The 26,042-nt window shown below is 63.4% G+C and overlaps 7 non-coding genes across 7 annotated transcripts; all 7 read left to right on the top strand.

The window, feature by feature from the left end:
• Positions 1–2,275: 2,275 nt before the first annotated feature.
• On the top strand, positions 2,276–2,394 carry LOC142866268 (5S ribosomal RNA). The gene has a single exon (XR_012916309.1). It is a non-coding gene; the product is annotated as a 5S ribosomal RNA (ribosomal RNA).
• Positions 2,395–6,160: 3,766 nt separating this feature from the next.
• On the top strand, positions 6,161–6,279 carry LOC142866267 (5S ribosomal RNA). Its single transcript, XR_012916308.1, has one exon. It is a non-coding gene; the product is annotated as a 5S ribosomal RNA (ribosomal RNA).
• A 3,766-nt stretch (positions 6,280–10,045) lies between these two features.
• On the top strand, positions 10,046–10,164 carry LOC142866266 (5S ribosomal RNA). The gene has a single exon (XR_012916307.1). It is a non-coding gene; the product is annotated as a 5S ribosomal RNA (ribosomal RNA).
• A 3,779-nt stretch (positions 10,165–13,943) lies between these two features.
• On the top strand, positions 13,944–14,062 carry LOC142866265 (5S ribosomal RNA). Its single transcript, XR_012916306.1, has one exon. It is a non-coding gene; the product is annotated as a 5S ribosomal RNA (ribosomal RNA).
• A 3,773-nt stretch (positions 14,063–17,835) lies between these two features.
• LOC142866264 (5S ribosomal RNA) lies at positions 17,836–17,954 on the top strand. Its single transcript, XR_012916305.1, has one exon. It is a non-coding gene; the product is annotated as a 5S ribosomal RNA (ribosomal RNA).
• A 3,784-nt stretch (positions 17,955–21,738) lies between these two features.
• On the top strand, positions 21,739–21,857 carry LOC142866263 (5S ribosomal RNA). Its single transcript, XR_012916304.1, has one exon. It is a non-coding gene; the product is annotated as a 5S ribosomal RNA (ribosomal RNA).
• A 3,777-nt stretch (positions 21,858–25,634) lies between these two features.
• LOC142866261 (5S ribosomal RNA) lies at positions 25,635–25,753 on the top strand. Its single transcript, XR_012916302.1, has one exon. It is a non-coding gene; the product is annotated as a 5S ribosomal RNA (ribosomal RNA).
• The last annotated feature ends 289 nt before the right edge of the window (positions 25,754–26,042 follow it).

The following is a 26,042-nucleotide window of genomic DNA, read 5'->3' as shown; positions in this document are numbered from 1 at the left end:
CGCCTGACCGGCTCCTCCCCGCCCGGCCAGTCACCGTCCTCTGCCCCTGCCTGATACGCTCCTTCCCGCCCGGCCTCTCACCGTCCTCGGCCCCTGCCTGACCGGCTCCTCCGTCGCCTGGGCCTTCCAAGGGCTTGGTGTGGATGCTGCTTCCAGGAAGCCCTCCAGAAACCCGGCAGCAGGGTGGCCGCAGCAGTCTCCAGCAGCCGTCCCTAAGTCGCGTGAGTGCGGGGGACGTGCCCCCGCTGTGCCGCGGGGGCCCAGCCTGGTGTCTTCCCTGAGGCCCTGCGGCTGCCGGCTGGGCTGCCGCTCCCCGCAAGGGGAGAGCCGCGGAGGTGGGGACCGCCTCCTGATGGGGACGTACACGCAGCTCTCCACGTCGGATTCCGGGGCTCTCTGTCCTGCCCGAAGGCCCAGCTGGCCTGCGGGTCCTTAGAGTGGCAAAAACCTCCGAAAACTGAGACTGAGGGTCCGGTGGGTGTCTGCACTTTTGTGCTGGGCACCCCAGGGAGGCCCGGGGGCTGGCTGGACAACGTGGTCTGCTGGGCGGGGGGGGGGGGGGGGGGGGTTGGAGGAGCAACTGATGCCCTTTGCACTTTGGGTAGCAAGAGTCTGAGGTGTCTCTGAGCCCTGTGCCCTGTGGGGGCGGGGCGGGGGGGAGGAGGAGGAGGAGGAGGAGGAGGTGGGAAGGGCCGGGGCCTGCAGTCCTGTTCCCGGGGTGGCACGGCATGTGGCTTCTTCCACAGGCTGCTTGGCCTGGGCTCCCTGCACCTGGGCCTTTGGAGGACCGGCCCTGTGCTTGCCAACACTTCCTGCAGGGACCCAGAGCTGGGAGGTGGCATCTCTCAGCCCTGGGTCGGGCAGAGCCCCAGCGGGCCATGCCCACAACCTCTCTCAGCACCGGTCCCCCAGAAGGCTCCTTTGGGACCAGGATTCTCTTGCGGTGACTCTTTAAGGTCTGGCCCCTGGATGGAGGGGCACCAGGAGTAGAGGAGCAGGAAGGGGAAGGGGGTGGCCATGCGAGGGGACACTTTGAGGCCAAGTCCCAGCTTCAGCCTGATCCTCCTGGGAACCCCGCTCTGAGACAAGGAGCCGGGCTTCGCATTCCCACAGCAGCCAGTCGTGGGCTGAGGACACCTGGGGCGTTGGGAACTCCCTGGCTTCTCCTTGGTTTAACATCTAGAGCTGCTTGTGAATCGCGCCGCCACACACACCCGAGTGCAGGTGTCTTCCGCACAGACTGCGGGCCTCGCTCTTCTGAATGCCGCTAGCTCGCCACCCACCCACGGGTGAACCTGGTCAGGGTGCTTTCTCTCAGGGGCAGACTCTTTTCCGGGCGGGCTACCGGTGTCTCTGTTTGCTCGTTTCTTTCTTCCATTTCGGGAAAGTCTTCCTTGCTGGGTGTGGAAATCTCCTATGCCTTCCCTCGCCTATTCTGTCAGCTTTAAAATTCTCCTTCAGTTGCCACCCTCACAGATGGATTAGGAAACTCTTTCCGGTGCACTCATTAGTGAAATGACCTCCAGGAAGCTGGAATCCAATATCTAATGGCCGATTTTTAGCGAGTCCACACGCCAGGGTGGTCGGGGTCCAAAGCAGCCCCGGCCAGGCCCAGGCCCCTTGGACTGGGCCACAGGAGGACACGGAGGAGGGTCCCGGCCCCCACGAAGCGGTGCCGGCAGTTCTCCACGGGCTTGGGCGTTTTCCAGAGGTAGGAGATGGAGGGGACTGATTTCTTCAGCGCCCCCCAAACCACGCCACCCCACCCCACCCATGGGACACATCCCCAGAGAGAGACGCCCCATACACTGGCTGTGCCCCAGCCCTGGCCCGGGGGAATAGGCGGCAGCCCACCCACAGGGCGAGGGGGGGGCGCAGCTGAAAGGGGTTGTGGGGGAGGGCGGCCCCTGGCTGGGGTCAAAGGGCGAGCGTCCCGCGCGTGCGCAGTCAGCGGCAGCGACGCGCTGGGGGTGGGCAGCGGGTAGGTGAAGGAGGCCGGGCGAGGAGACGAGGGGGGCTGGGAGGGCTCCACATTGGCGAGTCCAGCCGTGGAGGCGCATCTTGTGTGAGTGTGAGTGAGTGTGAGTGTGTGTGTGTGTGTATAGAGAGACAGCCCCCCACCCCGCCCCGCCCCGCCCATCACCCCCGTCCCTGGGAGCCCCCCGGACCCGGCCGGCCCGGCCCCGCCCGGCGCGGGGCCTGGGGCGGGAGGCGGCGGCGGGGAAGCCCAGAGAGGCTCGGCTTCTCGAGCGGGGCAGGGGCGCCCTCCGCCGCCGTCTAGGGCCACACCACCCTGAACGCCCCCGATCTCGTCTGGTCTCGGAAGCTAAGCAGGGTCGGGCCTGGTTAGTACTTGGATGGGAGACCGCCTGGGAATACCGGGTGCCACAGGCTGCTGCTTTTTTTTTTTTTTTTTTTTTTTGCCTCTTGTTCTGTCCCCTTTCTGGGAGCGCGGCGGCGGCCCGGGGTGGGGGTCACCCCCACCCTCAGCGCCCGCGCGGTGCCTGGCGCCCCAGCCCGCACCGTGGGGCCTCCTCTTGTCCCAAGCCGCGACACCGCCGCCACGCGGCAGCATGCGTGGCTTCTGGACTGTCAGGTCTCAGACCAAAGGTCTGCTCTGTGGGAACCGACACGCTGGAGGAAACCTTGAGAGTCTGAGAGGGGAGGGAGTTCCAGAAGAAGGCCAGGATGTCATTTTGAGGGAGTATGTGACCAGAACTCGTCCCGTTGCTTTTGGGGTTCTATGGGCTACACGCAGGAATCTTTGGTGGTGGCACCTGATGTTGGGGGATCCGGAGTCACACCCAGACCTGCTCCACAGGCCTCCTTTTACTTTTCTCTTCGGATTCATTATTTTTAAAAAGTGTCTCTTACCTCTAGGATTGCATTTTCTTTTCTCTCTCTTTTCAAGCAGATGATGGGAGTACAAGTATTCAGGTGACATGTGTTGCCCGTGCCGCCCTCCCCCCTGTGTTCTTTTTTTTTTTTTTTTTTGAGACAGAGTCTCGTTTTGCTGCCCAGGCTAGAGTGAGTGCCATGGCGTCAGCCTAGCTCACAGCAACCTCAATCTCCGGGCTCAAGCAATCCTGCTGCCTCAGCCTCCCGAGTAGTTGGGACTACAGGCATGCACCACCACGCCCGGCTGTGTTTTTCTATATATATTAGTTGGCCAATTAATTTCTTTCTATTTTTAGTAGAGACGGGGTCTCGCTCTTGCTCAGGCTGGTTTCGAACTCCTGACCTGGAGCAATCCGCCCGCCTCGGCCTCCCAGAGAGCTAGGATTACAGGCGTGAGCCACCGCGCCCGGCCCCCCCTGTGTTCTTATTCATATACCTCTCATGTTGTTCCAGCGTATTGTGGGGGTACCAATGTTAAGGTCGGGTGCCTTGCCCTCTCCAAGCCTCCCCCCTCGGGTCAGAGCTTCAAGTGCGCCCATCCCCCAGTCGGTGCGCACCCACCCCATGCCTAATGGATGTGTATGCCCCTCCCCTCCCCCCACCCGCCCGCCCGACACCCACCCGATGAAGGTGATTCCTCTCTGTCCACTTAGGCGTCCATCCGTTCGTACCAATTTGCTGGTGAGCGCGCTCACGTGGTGCTCGTGTGTCCATTCTTGGGATACTTGGCTTACTGGAACGGGTTCCAGCTCTGGCCAGGAGAACACGAGAGGCGCCCTCTCACCGCTGCTCCTCACAGCCGAATGGCACTCCGTGGTGTCCACGCGCCACATTTTATTGATGCACTCCTGGATGGATGGGCACTCGGGTCGCTTCCACGTCTTTGGGATTGTGAATTGTGCCCTAACTGTAACCCTAACCCTTACCCAGCCCGTCTCCTCTGCCCCTGCCTGACGCACTCCTCCCCGGCCAGGCCCGTCACTGTCCTGGGCCCCCGCCTGACCGGCTCCTCCCCGCCCGGCCGGTCACCGTCCTCTGCCCCTGCCTGACACGCTCCTTCCCGCCCGGCCTCTCACCGTCCTCGGCCCCTGCCTGACCGGCTCCTCCGTCGCCTGGGCCTTCCAAGGGCTTGGTGTGGATGCTGCTTCCAGGAAGCCCTCCAGAAACCCGGCAGCAGGGTGGCCGCAGCAGTCTCCAGCAGCCGTCCCTAAGTCGCGTGAGTGCGGGGGACGTGCCCCCGCTGTGCCGCGGGGGCCCAGCCTGGTGTCTTCCCTGAGGCCCTGCGGCTGCCGGCTGGGCTGCCGCTCCCCGCAAGGGGAGAGCCGCGGAGGTGGGGACCGCCTCCTGATGGGGACGTACACGCAGCTCTCCACGTCGGATTCCGGGGCTCTCTGTCCTGCCCGAAGGCCCAGCTGGCCTGCGGGTCCTTAGAGTGGCAAAAACCTCCGAAAACTGAGACTGAGGGTCCGGTGGGTGTCTGCACTTTTGTGCTGGGCACCCCAGGGAGGCCCGGGGGCTGGCTGGACAACGTGGTCTGCTGGGCGGGGGGGGGGGGTTGGAGGAGCAACTGATGCCCTTTGCACTTTGGGTAGCAAGAGTCTGAGGTGTCTCTGAGCCCTGTGCCCTGTGGGGGCGGGGCGGGGGGGAGGAGGAGGAGGAGGAGGAGGAGGTGGGAAGGGCCGGGGCCTGCAGTCCTGTTCCCGGGGTGGCACGGCAAGTGGCTTCTTCCACAGGCTGCTTGGCCTGGGCTCCCTGCACCTGGGCCTTTGGAGGACCGGCCCTGTGCTTGCCAACACTTCCTGCAGGGACCCAGAGCTGGGAGGTGGCATCTCTCAGCCCTGGGTCGGGCAGAGCCCCAGCGGGCCATGCCCACAACCTCTCTCAGCACCGGTCCCCCAGAAGGCTCCTTTGGGACCAGGATTCTCTTGCGGTGACTCTTTAAGGTCTGGCCCCTGGATGGAGGGGCACCAGGAGTAGAGGAGCAGGAAGGGGAAGGGGGTGGCCATGCGAGGGGACACTTTGAGGCCAAGTCCCAGCTTCAGCCTGATCCTCCTGGGAACCCCGCTCTGAGACAAGGAGCCGGGCTTCGCATTCCCACAGCAGCCAGTCGTGGGCTGAGGACACCTGGGGCGTTGGGAACTCCCTGGCTTCTCCTTGGTTTAACATCTAGAGCTGCTTGTGAATCGCGCCGCCACACACACCCGAGTGCAGGTGTCTTCCGCACAGACTGCGGGCCTCGCTCTTCTGAATGCCGCTAGCTCGCCACCCACCCACGGGTGAACCTGGTCAGGGTGCTTTCTCTCAGGGGCAGACTCTTTTCCGGGCGGGCTACCGGTGTCTCTGTTTGCTCGTTTCTTTCTTCCATTTCGGGAAAGTCTTCCTTGCTGGGTGTGGAAATCTCCTATGCCTTCCCTCGCCTATTCTGTCAGCTTTAAAATTCTCCTTCAGTTGCCACCCTCACAGATGGATTAGGAAACTCTTTCCGGTGCACTCATTAGTGAAATGACCTCCAGGAAGCTGGAATCCAATATCTAATGGCCGATTTTTAGCGAGTCCACACGCCAGGGTGGTCGGGGTCCAAAGCAGCCCCGGCCAGGCCCAGGCCCCTTGGACTGGGCCACAGGAGGACACGGAGGAGGGTCCCGGCCCCCACGAAGCGGTGCCGGCAGTTCTCCACGGGCTTGGGCGTTTTCCAGAGGTAGGAGATGGAGGGGACTGATTTCTTCAGCGCCCCCCAAACCACGCCACCCCACCCCACCCATGGGACACATCCCCAGAGAGAGACGCCCCATACACTGGCTGTGCCCCAGCCCTGGCCCGGGGGAATAGGCGGCAGCCCACCCACAGGGCGAGGGGGGGGCGCAGCTGAAAGGGGTTGTGGGGGAGGGCGGCCCCTGGCTGGGGTCAAAGGGCGAGCGTCCCGCGCGTGCGCAGTCAGCGGCAGCGACGCGCTGGGGGTGGGCAGCGGGTAGGTGAAGGAGGCCGGGCGAGGAGACGAGGGGGGCTGGGAGGGCTCCACATTGGCGAGTCCAGCCGTGGAGGCGCATCTTGTGTGAGTGTGAGTGAGTGTGAGTGTGTGTGTGTGTGTATAGAGAGACAGCCCCCCACCCCGCCCCGCCCCGCCCATCACCCCCGTCCCTGGGAGCCCCCCGGACCCGGCCGGCCCGGCCCCGCCCGGCGCGGGGCCTGGGGCGGGAGGCGGCGGCGGGGAAGCCCAGAGAGGCTCGGCTTCTCGAGCGGGGCAGGGGCGCCCTCCGCCGCCGTCTAGGGCCACACCACCCTGAACGCCCCCGATCTCGTCTGGTCTCGGAAGCTAAGCAGGGTCGGGCCTGGTTAGTACTTGGATGGGAGACCGCCTGGGAATACCGGGTGCCACAGGCTGCTGCTTTTTTTTTTTTTTTTTTTTTTTTGCCTCTTGTTCTGTCCCCTTTCTGGGAGCGCGGCGGCGGCCCGGGGTGGGGGTCACCCCCACCCTCAGCGCCCGCGCGGTGCCTGGCGCCCCAGCCCGCACCGTGGGGCCTCCTCTTGTCCCAAGCCGCGACACCGCCGCCACGCGGCAGCATGCGTGGCTTCTGGACTGTCAGGTCTCAGACCAAAGGTCTGCTCTGTGGGAACCGACACGCTGGAGGAAACCTTGAGAGTCTGAGAGGGGAGGGAGTTCCAGAAGAAGGCCAGGATGTCATTTTGAGGGAGTATGTGACCAGAACTCGTCCCGTTGCTTTTGGGGTTCTATGGGCTACACGCAGGAATCTTTGGTGGTGGCACCTGATGTTGGGGGATCCGGAGTCACACCCAGACCTGCTCCACAGGCCTCCTTTTACTTTTCTCTTCGGATTCATTATTTTTAAAAAGTGTCTCTTACCTCTAGGATTGCATTTTCTTTTCTCTCTCTTTTCAAGCAGATGATGGGAGTACAAGTATTCAGGTGACATGTGTTGCCCGTGCCGCCCTCCCCCCTGTGTTCTTTTTTTTTTTTTTTTTTGAGACAGAGTCTCGTTTTGCTGCCCAGGCTAGAGTGAGTGCCATGGCGTCAGCCTAGCTCACAGCAACCTCAATCTCCGGGCTCAAGCAATCCTGCTGCCTCAGCCTCCCGAGTAGTTGGGACTACAGGCATGCACCACCACGCCCGGCTGTGTTTTTCTATATATATTAGTTGGCCAATTAATTTCTTTCTATTTTTAGTAGAGACGGGGTCTCGCTCTTGCTCAGGCTGGTTTCGAACTCCTGACCTGGAGCAATCCGCCCGCCTCGGCCTCCCAGAGAGCTAGGATTACAGGCGTGAGCCACCGCGCCCGGCCCCCCCTGTGTTCTTATTCATATACCTCTCATGTTGTTCCAGCGTATTGTGGGGGTACCAATGTTAAGGTCGGGTGCCTTGCCCTCTCCAAGCCTCCCCCCTCGGGTCAGAGCTTCAAGTGCGCCCATCCCCCAGTCGGTGCGCACCCACCCCATGCCTAATGGATGTGTATGCCCCTCCCCTCCCCCCACCCGCCCGCCCGACACCCACCCGATGAAGGTGATTCCTCTCTGTCCACTTAGGCGTCCATCCGTTCGTACCAATTTGCTGGTGAGCGCGCTCACGTGGTGCTCGTGTGTCCATTCTTGGGATACTTGGCTTACTGGAACGGGTTCCAGCTCTGGCCAGGAGAACACGAGAGGCGCCCTCTCACCGCTGCTCCTCACAGCCGAATGGCACTCCGTGGTGTCCACGCGCCACATTTTATTGATGCACTCCTGGATGGATGGGCACTCGGGTCGCTTCCACGTCTTTGGGATTGTGAATTGTGCCCTAACTGTAACCCTAACCCTTACCCAGCCCGTCTCCTCTGCCCCTGCCTGACGCACTCCTCCCCGGCCAGGCCCGTCACTGTCCTGGGCCCCCGCCTGACCGGCTCCTCCCCGCCCGGCCGGTCACCGTCCTCTGCCCCTGCCTGACACGCTCCTTCCCGCCCGGCCTCTCACCGTCCTCGGCCCCTGCCTGACCGGCTCCTCCGTCGCCTGGGCCTTCCAAGGGCTTGGTGTGGATGCTGCTTCCAGGAAGCCCTCCAGAAACCCGGCAGCAGGGTGGCCGCAGCAGTCTCCAGCAGCCGTCCCTAAGTCGCGTGAGTGCGGGGGACGTGCCCCCGCTGTGCCGCGGGGGCCCAGCCTGGTGTCTTCCCTGAGGCCCTGCGGCTGCCGGCTGGGCTGCCGCTCCCCGCAAGGGGAGAGCCGCGGAGGTGGGGACCGCCTCCTGATGGGGACGTACACGCAGCTCTCCACGTCGGATTCCGGGGCTCTCTGTCCTGCCCGAAGGCCCAGCTGGCCTGCGGGTCCTTAGAGTGGCAAAAACCTCCGAAAACTGAGACTGAGGGTCCGGTGGGTGTCTGCACTTTTGTGCTGGGCACCCCAGGGAGGCCCGGGGGCTGGCTGGACAACGTGGTCTGCTGGGCGGGGGGGGGGGTTGGAGGAGCAACTGATGCCCTTTGCACTTTGGGTAGCAAGAGTCTGAGGTGTCTCTGAGCCCTGTGCCCTGTGGGGGCGGGGCGGGGGGGAGGAGGAGGAGGAGGAGGAGGAGGTGGGAAGGGCCGGGGCCTGCAGTCCTGTTCCCGGGGTGGCACGGCAAGTGGCTTCTTCCACAGGCTGCTTGGCCTGGGCTCCCTGCACCTGGGCCTTTGGAGGACCGGCCCTGTGCTTGCCAACACTTCCTGCAGGGACCCAGAGCTGGGAGGTGGCATCTCTCAGCCCTGGGTCGGGCAGAGCCCCAGCGGGCCATGCCCACAACCTCTCTCAGCACCGGTCCCCCAGAAGGCTCCTTTGGGACCAGGATTCTCTTGCGGTGACTCTTTAAGGTCTGGCCCCTGGATGGAGGGGCACCAGGAGTAGAGGAGCAGGAAGGGGAAGGGGGTGGCCATGCGAGGGGACACTTTGAGGCCAAGTCCCAGCTTCAGCCTGATCCTCCTGGGAACCCCGCTCTGAGACAAGGAGCCGGGCTTCGCATTCCCACAGCAGCCAGTCGTGGGCTGAGGACACCTGGGGCGTTGGGAACTCCCTGGCTTCTCCTTGGTTTAACATCTAGAGCTGCTTGTGAATCGCGCCGCCACACACACCCGAGTGCAGGTGTCTTCCGCACAGACTGCGGGCCTCGCTCTTCTGAATGCCGCTAGCTCGCCACCCACCCACGGGTGAACCTGGTCAGGGTGCTTTCTCTCAGGGGCAGACTCTTTTCCGGGCGGGCTACCGGTGTCTCTGTTTGCTCGTTTCTTTCTTCCATTTCGGGAAAGTCTTCCTTGCTGGGTGTGGAAATCTCCTATGCCTTCCCTCGCCTATTCTGTCAGCTTTAAAATTCTCCTTCAGTTGCCACCCTCACAGATGGATTAGGAAACTCTTTCCGGTGCACTCATTAGTGAAATGACCTCCAGGAAGCTGGAATCCAATATCTAATGGCCGATTTTTAGCGAGTCCACACGCCAGGGTGGTCGGGGTCCAAAGCAGCCCCGGCCAGGCCCAGGCCCCTTGGACTGGGCCACAGGAGGACACGGAGGAGGGTCCCGGCCCCCACGAAGCGGTGCCGGCAGTTCTCCACGGGCTTGGGCGTTTTCCAGAGGTAGGAGATGGAGGGGACTGATTTCTTCAGCGCCCCCCAAACCACGCCACCCCACCCCACCCATGGGACACATCCCCAGAGAGAGACGCCCCATACACTGGCTGTGCCCCAGCCCTGGCCCGGGGGAATAGGCGGCAGCCCACCCACAGGGCGAGGGGGGGGCGCAGCTGAAAGGGGTTGTGGGGGAGGGCGGCCCCTGGCTGGGGTCAAAGGGCGAGCGTCCCGCGCGTGCGCAGTCAGCGGCAGCGACGCGCTGGGGGTGGGCAGCGGGTAGGTGAAGGAGGCCGGGCGAGGAGACGAGGGGGGCTGGGAGGGCTCCACATTGGCGAGTCCAGCCGTGGAGGCGCATCTTGTGTGAGTGTGAGTGAGTGTGAGTGTGTGTGTGTGTGTATAGAGAGACAGCCCCCCACCCCGCCCCGCCCCGCCCATCACCCCCGTCCCTGGGAGCCCCCCGGACCCGGCCGGCCCGGCCCCGCCCGGCGCGGGGCCTGGGGCGGGAGGCGGCGGCGGGGAAGCCCAGAGAGGCTCGGCTTCTCGAGCGGGGCAGGGGCGCCCTCCGCCGCCGTCTAGGGCCACACCACCCTGAACGCCCCCGATCTCGTCTGGTCTCGGAAGCTAAGCAGGGTCGGGCCTGGTTAGTACTTGGATGGGAGACCGCCTGGGAATACCGGGTGCCACAGGCTGCTGCTTTTTTTTTTTTTTTTTTTTTTTGCCTCTTGTTCTGTCCCCTTTCTGGGAGCGAGGCGGCGGCCCGGGGCGGGGGTCACCCCCACCCTCAGCGCCCGCCGCGGTGCCTGGCGCCCCAGCCCGCACCGTGGGGCCTCCTCTTGTCCCAAGCCGCGACACCGCCGCCACGCGGCAGCATGCGTGGCTTCTGGACTGTCAGGTCTCAGACCAAAGGTCTGCTCTGTGGGAACCGACACGCTGGAGGAAACCTTGAGAGTCTGAGAGGGGAGGGAGTTCCAGAAGAAGGCCAGGATGTCATTTTGAGGGAGTATGTGACCAGAACTCGTCCCGTTGCTTTTGGGGTTCTATGGGCTACACGCAGGAATCTTTGGTGGTGGCACCTGATGTTGGGGGATCCGGAGTCACACCCAGACCTGCTCCACAGGCCTCCTTTTACTTTTCTCTTCGGATTCATTATTTTTAAAAAGTGTCTCTTACCTCTAGGATTGCATTTTCTTTTCTCTCTCTTTTCAAGCAGATGATGGGAGTACAAGTATTCAGGTGACATGTGTTGCCCGTGCCGCCCTCCCCCCTGTGTTCTTTTTTTTTTTTTTTTTTTGAGACAGAGTCTCGTTTTGCTGCCCAGGCTAGAGTGAGTGCCATGGCGTCAGCCTAGCTCACAGCAACCTCAATCTCCGGGCTCAAGCAATCCTGCTGCCTCAGCCTCCCGAGTAGTTGGGACTACAGGCATGCACCACCACGCCCGGCTGTGTTTTTCTATATATATTAGTTGGCCAATTAATTTCTTTCTATTTTTAGTAGAGACGGGGTCTCGCTCTTGCTCAGGCTGGTTTCGAACTCCTGACCTGGAGCAATCCGCCCGCCTCGGCCTCCCAGAGAGCTAGGATTACAGGCGTGAGCCACCGCGCCCGGCCCCCCCTGTGTTCTTATTCATATACCTCTCATGTTGTTCCAGCGTATTGTGGGGGTACCAATGTTAAGGTCGGGTGCCTTGCCCTCTCCAAGCCTCCCCCCTCGGGTCAGAGCTTCAAGTGCGCCCATCCCCCAGTCGGTGCGCACCCACCCCATGCCTAATGGATGTGTATGCCCCTCCCCTCCCCCCACCCGCCCGACACCCACCCGATGAAGGTGATTCCTCTCTGTCCACTTAGGCGTCCATCCGTTCGTACCAATTTGCTGGTGAGCACGCTCACGTGGTGCTCGTGTGTCCATTCTTGGGCTACCTGGCTTACTGGAACGGGTTCCAGCTCTGGCCAGGAGAACACGAGAGGCGCCCTCTCACCGCTGCTCCTCACAGCCGAATGGCACTCCGTGGTGTCCACGCGCCACATTTTATTGATGCACTCCTGGATGGATGGGCACTCGGGTCGCTTCCACGTCTTTGGGATTGTGAATTGTGCCCTAACTGTAACCCTAACCCTTACCCAGCCCGTCTCCTCTGCCCCTGCCTGACGCACTCCTCCCCGGCCAGGCCCGTCACTGTCCTGGGCCCCCGCCTGACCGGCTCCTCCCCGCCCGGCCGGTCACCGTCCTCTGCCCCTGCCTGACACGCTCCTTCCCGCCCGGCCTCTCACCGTCCTCGGCCCCTGCCTGACCGGCTCCTCCACCGCCTGGGCCTTCCAAGGGCTTGGTGTGGATGCTGCTTCCAGGAAGCCCTCCAGAAACCCGGCAGCAGGGTGGCCGCAGCAGTCTCCAGCAGCCGTCCCTAAGTCGCGTGAGTGCGGGGGACGTGCCCCCGCTGTGCCGCGGGGGCCCAGCCTGGTGTCTTCCCTGAGGCCCTGCGGCTGCCGGCTGGGCTGCCGCTCCCCGCAAGGGGAGAGCCGCGGAGGTGGGGACCGCCTCCTGATGGGGACGTACACGCAGCTCTCCACGTCGGATTCCGGGGCTCTCTGTCCTGCCCGAAGGCCCAGCTGGCCTGCGGGTCCTTAGAGTGGCAAAAACCTCCGAAAACTGAGACTGAGGGTCCGGTGGGTGTCTGCACTTTTGTGCTGGGCACCCCAGGGAGGCCCGGGGGCTGGCTGGACAACGTGGTCTGCTGGGCGGGGGGGGGGGGTTGGAGGAGCAACTGATGCCCTTTGCACTTTGGGTAGCAAGAGTCTGAGGTGTCTCTGAGCCCTGTGCCCTGTGGGGGCGGGGCGGGGGGGAGGAGGAGGAGGAGGAGGAGGAGGAGGTGGGAAGGGCCGGGGCCTGCAGTCCTGTTCCCGGGGTGGCACGGCAAGTGGCTTCTTCCACAGGCTGCTTGGCCTGGGCTCCCTGCACCTGGGCCTTTGGAGGACCGGCCCTGTGCTTGCCAACACTTCCTGCAGGGACCCAGAGCTGGGAGGTGGCATCTCTCAGCCCTGGGTCGGGCAGAGCCCCAGCGGGCCATGCCCACAACCTCTCTCAGCACCGGTCCCCCAGAAGGCTCCTTTGGGACCAGGATTCTCTTGCGGTGACTCTTTAAGGTCTGGCCCCTGGATGGAGGGGCACCAGGAGTAGAGGAGCAGGAAGGGGAAGGGGGTGGCCATGCGAGGGGACACTTTGAGGCCAAGTCCCAGCTTCAGCCTGATCCTCCTGGGAACCCCGCTCTGAGACAAGGAGCCGGGCTTCGCATTCCCACAGCAGCCAGTCGTGGGCTGAGGACACCTGGGGCGTTGGGAACTCCCTGGCTTCTCCTTGGTTTAACATCTAGAGCTGCTTGTGAATCGCGCCGCCACACACACCCGAGTGCAGGTGTCTTCCGCACAGACTGCGGGCCTCGCTCTTCTGAATGCCGCTAGCTCGCCACCCACCCACGGGTGAACCTGGTCAGGGTGCTTTCTCTCAGGGGCAGACTCTTTTCCGGGCGGGCTACCGGTGTCTCTGTTTGCTCGTTTCTTTCTTCCATTTCGGGAAAGTCTTCCTTGCTGGGTGTGGAAATCTCCTATGCCTTCCCTCGCCTATTCTGTCAGCTTTAAAATTCTCCTTCAGTTGCCACCCTCACAGATGGATTAGGAAACTCTTTCCGGTGCACTCATTAGTGAAATGACCTCCAGGAAGCTGGAATCCAATATCTAATGGCCGATTTTTAGCGAGTCCACACGCCAGGGTGGTCGGGGTCCAAAGCAGCCCCGGCCAGGCCCAGGCCCCTTGGACTGGGCCACAGGAGGACACGGAGGAGGGTCCCGGCCCCCACGAAGCGGTGCCGGCAGTTCTCCACGGGCTTGGGCGTTTTCCAGAGGTAGGAGATGGAGGGGACTGATTTCTTCAGCGCCCCCCAAACCACGCCACCCCACCCCACCCATGGGACACATCCCCAGAGAGAGACGCCCCATACACTGGCTGTGCCCCAGCCCTGGCCCGGGGGAATAGGCGGCAGCCCACCCACAGGGCGAGGGGGGGGCGCAGCTGAAAGGGGTTGTGGGGGAGGGCGGCCCCTGGCTGGGGTCAAAGGGCGAGCGTCCCGCGCGTGCGCAGTCAGCGGCAGCGACGCGCTGGGGGTGGGCAGCGGGTAGGTGAAGGAGGCCGGGCGAGGAGACGAGGGGGGCTGGGAGGGCTCCACCTTGGCGAGTCCAGCCGTGGAGGCGCATCTTGTGTGAGTGTGAGTGAGTGTGAGTGTGTGTGTGTGTGTGTATAGAGAGACAGCCCCCCACCCCGCCCCGCCCCGCCCCGCCCCGCCCATCACCCCCCTCCCTGGGAGCCCGCGGGACCCGGCCGGCCCGGCCCCGCCCGGCGCGGGGCCTGGGGCGGGAGGCGGCGGCGGGGAAGCCCAGAGAGGCTCGGCTTCTCGAGCGGGGCAGGGGCGCCCTCCGCCGCCGTCTAGGGCCACACCACCCTGAACGCCCCCGATCTCGTCTGGTCTCGGAAGCTAAGCAGGGTCGGGCCTGGTTAGTACTTGGATGGGAGACCGCCTGGGAATACCGGGTGCCACAGGCTGCTCCTTTTTTTTTTTTTTTTTTTTTCTTGCCTCTTGTTCTGTCCCCTTTCTGGGAGCGCGGCGGCGGCCCGGGGTGGGGGTCACCCCCACCCTCAGCGCCCGCGCGGTGCCTGGCGCCCCAGCCCGCACCGTGGGGCCTCCTCTTGTCCCAAGCCGCGACACCGCCGCCACGCGGCAGCATGCGTGGCATCTGGACTGTCAGGTCTCAGACCAAAGGTCTGCTCTGTGGGAACCGACACGCTGGAGGAAACCTTGAGAGTCTGAGAGGGGAGGGAGTTCCAGAAGAAGGCCAGGATGTCATTTTGAGGGAGTATGTGACCAGAACTCATCCCGTTGCTTTTGGGGTTCTATGGGCTACACGCAGGAATCTTTGGTGGTGGCACCTGATGTTGGGGGATCCGGAGTCACACCCAGACCTGCTCCACAGGCCTCCTTTTACTTTTCTCTTCGGATTCATTATTTTTAAAAAGTGTCTCTTACCTCTAGGATTGCATTTTCTTTTCTCTCTCTTTTCAAGCAGATGATGGGAGTACAAGTATTCAGGTGACATGTGTTGCCCGTGCCGCCCTCCCCCCTGTGTTCTTTTTTTTTTTTTTTTGAGACAGAGTCTCGTTTTGCTGCCCAGGCTAGAGTGAGTGCCATGGCGTCAGCCTAGCTCACAGCAACCTCAATCTCCGGGCTCAAGCAATCCTGCTGCCTCAGCCTCCCGAGTAGTTGGGACTACAGGCATGCACCACCACGCCCGGCTGTGTTTTTCTATATATATTAGTTGGCCAATTAATTTCTTTCTATTTTTAGTAGAGACGGGGTCTCGCTCTTGCTCAGGCTGGTTTCGAACTCCTGACCTGGAGCAATCCGCCCGCCTCGGCCTCCCAGAGAGCTAGGATTACAGGCGTGAGCCACCGCGCCCGGCCCCCCCTGTGTTCTTATTCATATACCTCTCATGTTGTTCCAGCGTATTGTGGGGGTACCAATGTTAAGGTCGGGTGCCTTGCCCTCTCCAAGCCTCCCCCCTCGGGTCAGAGCTTCAAGTGCGCCCATCCCCCAGTCGGTGCGCACCCACCCCATGCCTAATGGATGTGTATGCCCCTCCCCTCCCCCCACCCGCCCGCCCGACACCCACCCGATGAAGGTGATTCCTCTCTGTCCACTTAGGCGTCCATCCGTTCGTACCAATTTGCTGGTGAGCGCGCTCACGTGGTGCTCGTGTGTCCATTCTTGGGATACTTGGCTTACTGGAACGGGTTCCAGCTCTGGCCAGGAGAACACGAGAGGCGCCCTCTCACCGCTGCTCCTCACAGCCGAATGGCACTCCGTGGTGTCCACGCGCCACATTTTATTGATGCACTCCTGGATGGATGGGCACTCGGGTCGCTTCCACGTCTTTGGGATTGTGAATTGTGCCCTAACTGTAACCCTAACCCTTACCCAGCCCGTCTCCTCTGCCCCTGCCTGACGCACTCCTCCCCGGCCAGGCCCGTCACTGTCCTGGGCCCCCGCCTGACCGGCTCCTCCCCGCCCGGCCGGTCACCGTCCTCTGCCCCTGCCTGACACGCTCCTTCCCGCCCGGCCTCTCACCGTCCTCGGCCCCTGCCTGACCGGCTCCTCCGTCGCCTGGGCCTTCCAAGGGCTTGGTGTGGATGCTGCTTCCAGGAAGCCCTCCAGAAACCCGGCAGCAGGGTGGCCGCAGCAGTCTCCAGCAGCCGTCCCTAAGTCGCGTGAGTGCGGGGGACGTGCCCCCGCTGTGCCGCGGGGGCCCAGCCTGGTGTCTTCCCTGAGGCCCTGCGGCTGCCGGCTGGGCTGCCGCTCCCCGCAAGGGGAGAGCCGCGGAGGTGGGGACCGCCTCCTGATGGGGACGTACACGCAGCTCTCCACGTCGGATTCCGGGGCTCTCTGTCCTGCCCGAAGGCCCAGCTGGCCTGCGGGTCCTTAGAGTGGCAAAAACCTCCGAAAACTGAGACTGAGGGTCCGGTGGGTGTCTGCACTTTTGTGCTGGGCACCCCAGGGAGGCCCGGGGGCTGGCTGGACAACGTGGTCTGCTGGGCGGGGGGGGGGTTGGAGGAGCAACTGATGCCCTTTGCACTTTGGGTAGCAAGAGTCTGAGGTGTCTCTGAGCCCTGTGCCCTGTGGGGGCGGGGCGGGGGGGAGGAGGAGGAGGAGGAGGAGGAGGTGGGAAGGGCCGGGGCCTGCAGTCCTGTTCCCGGGGTGGCACGGCAAGTGGCTTCTTCCACAGGCTGCTTGGCCTGGGCTCCCTGCACCTGGGCCTTTGGAGGACCGGCCCTGTGCTTGCCAACACTTCCTGCAGGGACCCAGAGCTGGGAGGTGGCATCTCTCAGCCCTGGGTCGGGCAGAGCCCCAGCGGGCCATGCCCACAACCTCTCTCAGCACCGGTCCCCCAGAAGGCTCCTTTGGGACCAGGATTCTCTTGCGGTGACTCTTTAAGGTCTGGCCCCTGGATGGAGGGGCACCAGGAGTAGAGGAGCAGGAAGGGGAAGGGGGTGGCCATGCGAGGGGACACTTTGAGGCCAAGTCCCAGCTTCAGCCTGATCCTCCTGGGAACCCCGCTCTGAGACAAGGAGCCGGGCTTCGCATTCCCACAGCAGCCAGTCGTGGGCTGAGGACACCTGGGGCGTTGGGAACTCCCTGGCTTCTCCTTGGTTTAACATCTAGAGCTGCTTGTGAATCGCGCCGCCACACACACCCGAGTGCAGGTGTCTTCCGCACAGACTGCGGGCCTCGCTCTTCTGAATGCCGCTAGCTCGCCACCCACCCACGGGTGAACCTGGTCAGGGTGCTTTCTCTCAGGGGCAGACTCTTTTCCGGGCGGGCTACCGGTGTCTCTGTTTGCTCGTTTCTTTCTTCCATTTCGGGAAAGTCTTCCTTGCTGGGTGTGGAAATCTCCTATGCCTTCCCTCGCCTATTCTGTCAGCTTTAAAATTCTCCTTCAGTTGCCACCCTCACAGATGGATTAGGAAACTCTTTCCGGTGCACTCATTAGTGAAATGACCTCCAGGAAGCTGGAATCCAATATCTAATGGCCGATTTTTAGCGAGTCCACACGCCAGGGTGGTCGGGGTCCAAAGCAGCCCCGGCCAGGCCCAGGCCCCTTGGACTGGGCCACAGGAGGACACGGAGGAGGGTCCCGGCCCCCACGAAGCGGTGCCGGCAGTTCTCCACGGGCTTGGGCGTTTTCCAGAGGTAGGAGATGGAGGGGACTGATTTCTTCAGCGCCCCCCAAACCACGCCACCCCACCCCACCCATGGGACACATCCCCAGAGAGAGACGCCCCATACACTGGCTGTGCCCCAGCCCTGGCCCGGGGGAATAGGCGGCAGCCCACCCACAGGGCGAGGGGGGGGCGCAGCTGAAAGGGGTTGTGGGGGAGGGCGGCCCCTGGCTGGGGTCAAAGGGCGAGCGTCCCGCGCGTGCGCAGTCAGCGGCAGCGACGCGCTGGGGGTGGGCAGCGGGTAGGTGAAGGAGGCCGGGCGAGGAGACGAGGGGGGCTGGGAGGGCTCCACCTTGGCGAGTCCAGCCGTGGAGGCGCATCTTGTGTGAGTGTGAGTGAGTGTGAGTGTGTGTGTGTGTGTATAGAGAGACAGCCCCCCACCCCGCCCCGCCCCGCCCCGCCCCGCCCATCACCCCCCTCCCTGGGAGCCCGCGGGACCCGGCCGGCCCGGCCCCGCCCGGCGCGGGGCCTGGGGCGGGAGGCGGCGGCGGGGAAGCCCAGAGAGGCTCGGCTTCTCGAGCGGGGCAGGGGCGCCCTCCGCCGCCGTCTAGGGCCACACCACCCTGAACGCCCCCGATCTCGTCTGGTCTCGGAAGCTAAGCAGGGTCGGGCCTGGTTAGTACTTGGATGGGAGACCGCCTGGGAATACCGGGTGCCACAGGCTGCTCCTTTTTTTTTTTTTTTTTTTTTCTTGCCTCTTGTTCTGTCCCCTTTCTGGGAGCGCGGCGGCGGCCCGGGGTGGGGGTCACCCCCACCCTCAGCGCCCGCGCGGTGCCTGGCGCCCCAGCCCGCACCGTGGGGCCTCCTCTTGTCCCAAGCCGCGACACCGCCGCCACGCGGCAGCATGCGTGGCATCTGGACTGTCAGGTCTCAGACCAAAGGTCTGCTCTGTGGGAACCGACACGCTGGAGGAAACCTTGAGAGTCTGAGAGGGGAGGGAGTTCCAGAAGAAGGCCAGGATGTCATTTTGAGGGAGTATGTGACCAGAACTCATCCCGTTGCTTTTGGGGTTCTATGGGCTACACGCAGGAATCTTTGGTGGTGGCACCTGATGTTGGGGGATCCGGAGTCACACCCAGACCTGCTCCACAGGCCTCCTTTTACTTTTCTCTTCGGATTCATTATTTTTAAAAAGTGTCTCTTACCTCTAGGATTGCATTTTCTTTTCTCTCTCTTTTCAAGCAGATGATGGGAGTACAAGTATTCAGGTGACATGTGTTGCCCGTGCCGCCCTCCCCCCTGTGTTCTTTTTTTTTTTTTTTTTGAGACAGAGTCTCGTTTTGCTGCCCAGGCTAGAGTGAGTGCCATGGCGTCAGCCTAGCTCACAGCAACCTCAATCTCCGGGCTCAAGCAATCCTGCTGCCTCAGCCTCCCGAGTAGTTGGGACTACAGGCATGCACCACCACGCCCGGCTGTGTTTTTCTATATATATTAGTTGGCCAATTAATTTCTTTCTATTTTTAGTAGAGACGGGGTCTCGCTCTTGCTCAGGCTGGTTTCGAACTCCTGACCTGGAGCAATCCGCCCGCCTCGGCCTCCCAGAGAGCTAGGATTACAGGCGTGAGCCACCGCGCCCGGCCCCCCCTGTGTTCTTATTCATATACCTCTCATGTTGTTCCAGCGTATTGTGGGGGTACCAATGTTAAGGTCGGGTGCCTTGCCCTCTCCAAGCCTCCCCCCTCGGGTCAGAGCTTCAAGTGCGCCCATCCCCCAGTCGGTGCGCACCCACCCCATGCCTAATGGATGTGTATGCCCCTCCCCTCCCCCCACCCGCCCGCCCGACACCCACCCGATGAAGGTGATTCCTCTCTGTCCACTTAGGCGTCCATCCGTTCGTACCAATTTGCTGGTGAGCGCGCTCACGTGGTGCTCGTGTGTCCATTCTTGGGCTACCTGGCTTACTGGAACGGGTTCCAGCTCTGGCCAGGAGAACACGAGAGGCGCCCTCTCACCGCTGCTCCTCACAGCCGAATGGCACTCCGTGGTGTCCACGCGCCACATTTTATTGATGCACTCCTGGATGGATGGGCACTCGGGTCGCTTCCACGTCTTTGGGATTGTGAATTGTGCCCTAACTGTAACCCTAACCCTTACCCAGCCCGTCTCCTCTGCCCCTGCCTGACGCACTCCTCCCCGGCCAGGCCCGTCACTGTCCTGGGCCCCCGCCTGACCGGCTCCTCCCCGCCCGGCCGGTCACCGTCCTCTGCCCCTGCCTGACACGCTCCTTCCCGCCCGGCCTCTCACCGTCCTCGGCCCCTGCCTGACCGGCTCCTCCACCGCCTGGGCCTTCCAAGGGCTTGGTGTGGACGCTGCTTCCAGGAAGCCCTCCAGAAACCCGGCAGCAGGGTGGCCGCAGCAGTCTCCAGCAGCCGTCCCTAAGTCGCGTGAGTGCGGGGGACGTGCCCCCGCTGTGCCGCGGGGGCCCAGCCTGGTGTCTTCCCTGAGGCCCTGCGGCTGCCGGCTGGGCTGCCGCTCCCCGCAAGGGGAGAGCCGCGGAGGTGGGGACCGCCTCCTGATGGGGACGTACACGCAGCTCTCCACGTCGGATTCCGGGGCTCTCTGTCCTGCCCGAAGGCCCAGCTGGCCTGCGGGTCCTTAGAGTGGCAAAAACCTCCGAAAACTGAGACTGAGGGTCCGGTGGGTGTCTGCACTTTTGTGCTGGGCACCCCAGGGAGGCCCGGGGGCTGACTGGACAACGTGGTCTGCTGGGCGGGGGGGGGGGGGGTTGGAGGAGCAACTGATGCCCTTTGCACTTTGGGTAGCAAGAGTCTGAGGTGTCTCTGAGCCCTGTGCCCTGTGGGGGCGGGGCGGGGGGGAGGAGGAGGAGGAGGAGGAGGAGGTGGGAAGGGCCGGGGCCTGCAGTCCTGTTCCCGGGGTGGCATGGCAAGTGGCTTCTTCCACAGGCTGCTTGGCCTGGGCTCCCTGCACCTGGGCCTTTGGAGGACCGGCCCTGTGCTTGCCAACACTTCCTGCAGGGACCCAGAGCTGGGAGGTGGCATCTCTCAGCCCTGGGTCGGGCAGAGCCCCAGCGGGCCATGCCCACAACCTCTCTCAGCACCGGTCCCCCAGAAGGCTCCTTTGGGACCAGGATTCTCTTGCGGTGACTCTTTAAGGTCTGGCCCCTGGATGGAGGGGCACCAGGAGTAGAGGAGCAGGAAGGGGAAGGGGGTGGCCATGCGAGGGGACACTTTGAGGCCAAGTCCCAGCTTCAGCCTGATCCTCCTGGGAACCCCGCTCTGAGACAAGGAGCCGGGCTTCGCATTCCCACAGCAGCCAGTCGTGGGCTGAGGACACCTGGGGCGTTGGGAACTCCCTGGCTTCTCCTTGGTTTAACATCTAGAGCTGCTTGTGAATCGCGCCGCCACACACACCCGAGTGCAGGTGTCTTCCGCACAGACTGCGGGCCTCGCTCTTCTGAATGCCGCTAGCTCGCCACCCACCCACGGGTGAACCTGGTCAGGGTGCTTTCTCTCAGGGGCAGACTCTTTTCCGGGCGGGCTACCGGTGTCTCTGTTTGCTCGTTTCTTTCTTCCATTTCGGGAAAGTCTTCCTTGCTGGGTGTGGAAATCTCCTATGCCTTCCCTCGCCTATTCTGTCAGCTTTAAAATTCTCCTTCAGTTGCCACCCTCACAGATGGATTAGGAAACTCTTTCCGGTGCACTCATTAGTGAAATGACCTCCAGGAAGCTGGAATCCAATATCTAATGGCCGATTTTTAGCGAGTCCACACGCCAGGGTGGTCGGGGTCCAAAGCAGCCCCGGCCAGGCCCAGGCCCCTTGGACTGGGCCACAGGAGGACACGGAGGAGGGTCCCGGCCCCCACGAAGCGGTGCCGGCAGTTCTCCACGGGCTTGGGCGTTTTCCAGAGGTAGGAGATGGAGGGGACTGATTTCTTCAGCGCCCCCCAAACCACGCCACCCCACCCCACCCATGGGACACATCCCCAGAGAGAGACGCCCCATACACTGGCTGTGCCCCAGCCCTGGCCCGGGGGAATAGGCGGCAGCCCACCCACAGGGCGAGGGGGGGGCGCAGCTGAAAGGGGTTGTGGGGGAGGGCGGCCCCTGGCTGGGGTCAAAGGGCGAGCGTCCCGCGCGTGCGCAGTCAGCGGCAGCGACGCGCTGGGGGTGGGCAGCGGGTAGGTGAAGGAGGCCGGGCGAGGAGACGAGGGGGGCTGGGAGGGCTCCACCTTGGCGAGTCCAGCCGTGGAGGCGCATCTTGTGTGAGTGTGAGTGAGTGTGAGTGTGTGTGTGTGTGTATAGAGAGACAGCCCCCCACCCCGCCCCGCCCCGCCCCGCCCCGCCCATCACCCCCGTCCCTGGGAGCCCCCCGGACCCGGACCCGGCCGGCCCGGCCCCGCCCGGCGCGGGGCCTGGGGCGGGAGGCGGCGGCGGGGAAGCCCAGAGAGGCTCGGCTTCTCGAGCGGGGCAGGGGCGCCCTCCGCCGCCGTCTAGGGCCACACCACCCTGAACGCCCCCGATCTCGTCTGGTCTCGGAAGCTAAGCAGGGTCGGGCCTGGTTAGTACTTGGATGGGAGACCGCCTGGGAATACCGGGTGCCACAGGCTGCTGCTTTTTTTTTTTTTTTTTTTTTTTGCCTCTTGTTCTGTCCCCTTTCTGGGAGCGAGGCGGCGGCCCGGGGCGGGGGTCACCCCCACCCTCAGCGCCCGCCGCGGTGCCTGGCGCCCCAGCCCGCACCGTGGGGCCTCCTCTTGTCCCAAGCCGCGACACCGCCGCCACGCGGCAGCATGCGTGGCTTCTGGACTGTCAGGTCTCAGACCAAAGGTCTGCTCTGTGGGAACCGACACGCTGGAGGAAACCTTGAGAGTCTGAGAGGGGAGGGAGTTCCAGAAGAAGGCCAGGATGTCATTTTGAGGGAGTATGTGACCAGAACTCGTCCCGTTGCTTTTGGGGTTCTATGGGCTACACGCAGGAATCTTTGGTGGTGGCACCTGATGTTGGGGGATCCGGAGTCACACCCAGACCTGCTCCACAGGCCTCCTTTTACTTTTCTCTTCGGATTCATTATTTTTAAAAAGTGTCTCTTACCTCTAGGATTGCATTTTCTTTTCTCTCTCTTTTCAAGCAGATGATGGGAGTACAAGTATTCAGGTGACATGTGTTGCCCGTGCCGCCCTCCCCCCTGTGTTCTTTTTTTTTTTTTTTTTTTGAGACAGAGTCTCGTTTTGCTGCCCAGGCTAGAGTGAGTGCCATGGCGTCAGCCTAGCTCACAGCAACCTCAATCTCCGGGCTCAAGCAATCCTGCTGCCTCAGCCTCCCGAGTAGTTGGGACTACAGGCATGCACCACCACGCCCGGCTGTGTTTTTCTATATATATTAGTTGGCCAATTAATTTCTTTCTATTTTTAGTAGAGACGGGGTCTCGCTCTTGCTCAGGCTGGTTTCGAACTCCTGACCTGGAGCAATCCGCCCGCCTCGGCCTCCCAGAGAGCTAGGATTACAGGCGTGAGCCACCGCGCCCGGCCCCCCCTGTGTTCTTATTCATATACCTCTCATGTTGTTCCAGCGTATTGTGGGGGTACCAATGTTAAGGTCGGGTGCCTTGCCCTCTCCAAGCCTCCCCCCTCGGGTCAGAGCTTCAAGTGCGCCCATCCCCCAGTCGGTGCGCACCCACCCCATGCCTAATGGATGTGTATGCCCCTCCCCTCCCCCCACCCGCCCGACACCCACCCGATGAAGGTGATTCCTCTCTGTCCACTTAGGCGTCCATCCGTTCGTACCAATTTGCTGGTGAGCGCGCTCACGTGGTGCTCGTGTGTCCATTCTTGGGCTACCTGGCTTACTGGAACGGGTTCCAGCTCTGGCCAGGAGAACACGAGAGGCGCCCTCTCACCGCTGCTCCTCACAGCCGAATGGCACTCCGTGGTGTCCACGCGCCACATTTTATTGATGCACTCCTGGATGGATGGGCACTCGGGTCGCTTCCACGTCTTTGGGATTGTGAATTGTGCCCTAACTGTAACCCTAACCCTTACCCAGCCCGTCTCCTCTGCCCCTGCCTGACGCACTCCTCCCCGGCCAGGCCCGTCACTGTCCTGGGCCCCCGCCTGACCGGCTCCTCCCCGCCCGGCCGGTCACCGTCCTCTGCCCCTGCCTGACACGCTCCTTCCCGCCCGGCCTCTCACCGTCCTCGGCCCCTGCCTGACCGGCTCCTCCACCGCCTGGGCCTTCCAAGGGCTTGGTGTGGATGCTGCTTCCAGGAAGCCCTCCAGAAACCCGGCAGCAGGGTGGCCGCAGCAGTCTCCAGCAGCCGTCCCTAAGTCGCGTGAGTGCGGGGGACGTGCCCCCGCTGTGCCGCGGGGGCCCAGCCTGGTGTCTTCCCTGAGGCCCTGCGGCTGCCGGCTGGGCTGCCGCTCCCCGCAAGGGGAGAGCCGCGGAGGTGGGGACCGCCTCCTGATGGGGACGTACACGCAGCTCTCCACGTCGGATTCCGGGGCTCTCTGTCCTGCCCGAAGGCCCAGCTGGCCTGCGGGTCCTTAGAGTGGCAAAAACCTCCGAAAACTGAGACTGAGGGTCCGGTGGGTGTCTGCACTTTTGTGCTGGGCACCCCAGGGAGGCCCGGGGGCTGGCTGGACAACGTGGTCTGCTGGGCGGGGGGGGGGGGTTGGAGGAGCAACTGATGCCCTTTGCACTTTGGGTAGCAAGAGTCTGAGGTGTCTCTGAGCCCTGTGCCCTGTGGGGGCGGGGCGGGGGGGAGGAGGAGGAGGAGGAGGAGGAGGAGGTGGGAAGGGCCGGGGCCTGCAGTCCTGTTCCCGGGGTGGCACGGCAAGTGGCTTCTTCCACAGGCTGCTTGGCCTGGGCTCCCTGCACCTGGGCCTTTGGAGGACCGGCCCTGTGCTTGCCAACACTTCCTGCAGGGACCCAGAGCTGGGAGGTGGCATCTCTCAGCCCTGGGTCGGGCAGAGCCCCAGCGGGCCATGCCCACAACCTCTCTCAGCACCGGTCCCCCAGAAGGCTCCTTTGGGACCAGGATTCTCTTGCGGTGACTCTTTAAGGTCTGGCCCCTGGATGGAGGGGCACCAGGAGTAGAGGAGCAGGAAGGGGAAGGGGGTGGCCATGCGAGGGGACACTTTGAGGCCAAGTCCCAGCTTCAGCCTGATCCTCCTGGGAACCCCGCTCTGAGACAAGGAGCCGGGCTTCGCATTCCCACAGCAGCCAGTCGTGGGCTGAGGACACCTGGGGCGTTGGGAACTCCCTGGCTTCTCCTTGGTTTAACATCTAGAGCTGCTTGTGAATCGCGCCGCCACACACACCCGAGTGCAGGTGTCTTCCGCACAGACTGCGGGCCTCGCTCTTCTGAATGCCGCTAGCTCGCCACCCACCCACGGGTGAACCTGGTCAGGGTGCTTTCTCTCAGGGGCAGACTCTTTTCCGGGCGGGCTACCGGTGTCTCTGTTTGCTCGTTTCTTTCTTCCATTTCGGGAAAGTCTTCCTTGCTGGGTGTGGAAATCTCCTATGCCTTCCCTCGCCTATTCTGTCAGCTTTAAAATTCTCCTTCAGTTGCCACCCTCACAGATGGATTAGGAAACTCTTTCCGGTGCACTCATTAGTGAAATGACCTCCAGGAAGCTGGAATCCAATATCTAATGGCCGATTTTTAGCGAGTCCACACGCCAGGGTGGTCGGGGTCCAAAGCAGCCCCGGCCAGGCCCAGGCCCCTTGGACTGGGCCACAGGAGGACACGGAGGAGGGTCCCGGCCCCCACGAAGCGGTGCCGGCAGTTCTCCACGGGCTTGGGCGTTTTCCAGAGGTAGGAGATGGAGGGGACTGATTTCTTCAGCGCCCCCCAAACCACGCCACCCCACCCCACCCATGGGACACATCCCCAGAGAGAGACGCCCCATACACTGGCTGTGCCCCAGCCCTGGCCCGGGGGAATAGGCGGCAGCCCACCCACAGGGCGAGGGGGGGGCGCAGCTGAAAGGGGTTGTGGGGGAGGGCGGCCCCTGGCTGGGGTCAAAGGGCGAGCGTCCCGCGCGTGCGCAGTCAGCGGCAGCGACGCGCTGGGGGTGGGCAGCGGGTAGGTGAAGGAGGCCGGGCGAGGAGACGAGGGGGGCTGGGAGGGCTCCACCTTGGCGAGTCCAGCCGTGGAGGCGCATCTTGTGTGAGTGTGAGTGAGTGTGAGTGTGTGTGTGTGTGTATAGAGAGACAGCCCCCCACCCCGCCCCGCCCCGCCCCGCCCCGCCCATCACCCCCCTCCCTGGGAGCCCGCGGGACCCGGCCGGCCCGGCCCCGCCCGGCGCGGGGCCTGGGGCGGGAGGCGGCGGCGGGGAAGCCCAGAGAGGCTCGGCTTCTCGAGCGGGGCAGGGGCGCCCTCCGCCGCCGTCTAGGGCCACACCACCCTGAACGCCCCCGATCTCGTCTGGTCTCGGAAGCTAAGCAGGGTCGGGCCTGGTTAGTACTTGGATGGGAGACCGCCTGGGAATACCGGGTGCCACAGGCTGCTCCTTTTTTTTTTTTTTTTTTTTTCTTGCCTCTTGTTCTGTCCCCTTTCTGGGAGCGCGGCGGCGGCCCGGGGTGGGGGTCACCCCCACCCTCAGCGCCCGCGCGGTGCCTGGCGCCCCAGCCCGCACCGTGGGGCCTCCTCTTGTCCCAAGCCGCGACACCGCCGCCACGCGGCAGCATGCGTGGCATCTGGACTGTCAGGTCTCAGACCAAAGGTCTGCTCTGTGGGAACCGACACGCTGGAGGAAACCTTGAGAGTCTGAGAGGGGAGGGAGTTCCAGAAGAAG

Source organism: Microcebus murinus, unplaced genomic scaffold (genome assembly GCF_040939455.1).
Source record: "Microcebus murinus isolate Inina unplaced genomic scaffold, M.murinus_Inina_mat1.0 scaf002_hap2_Mmur4.0, whole genome shotgun sequence".
NCBI classification, from domain to species: Eukaryota; Metazoa; Chordata; class Mammalia; order Primates; family Cheirogaleidae; genus Microcebus; species Microcebus murinus.
Note: the sequence above shows the minus strand (reverse complement) of the source record. Positions and strands in the feature narration are given on the sequence as shown.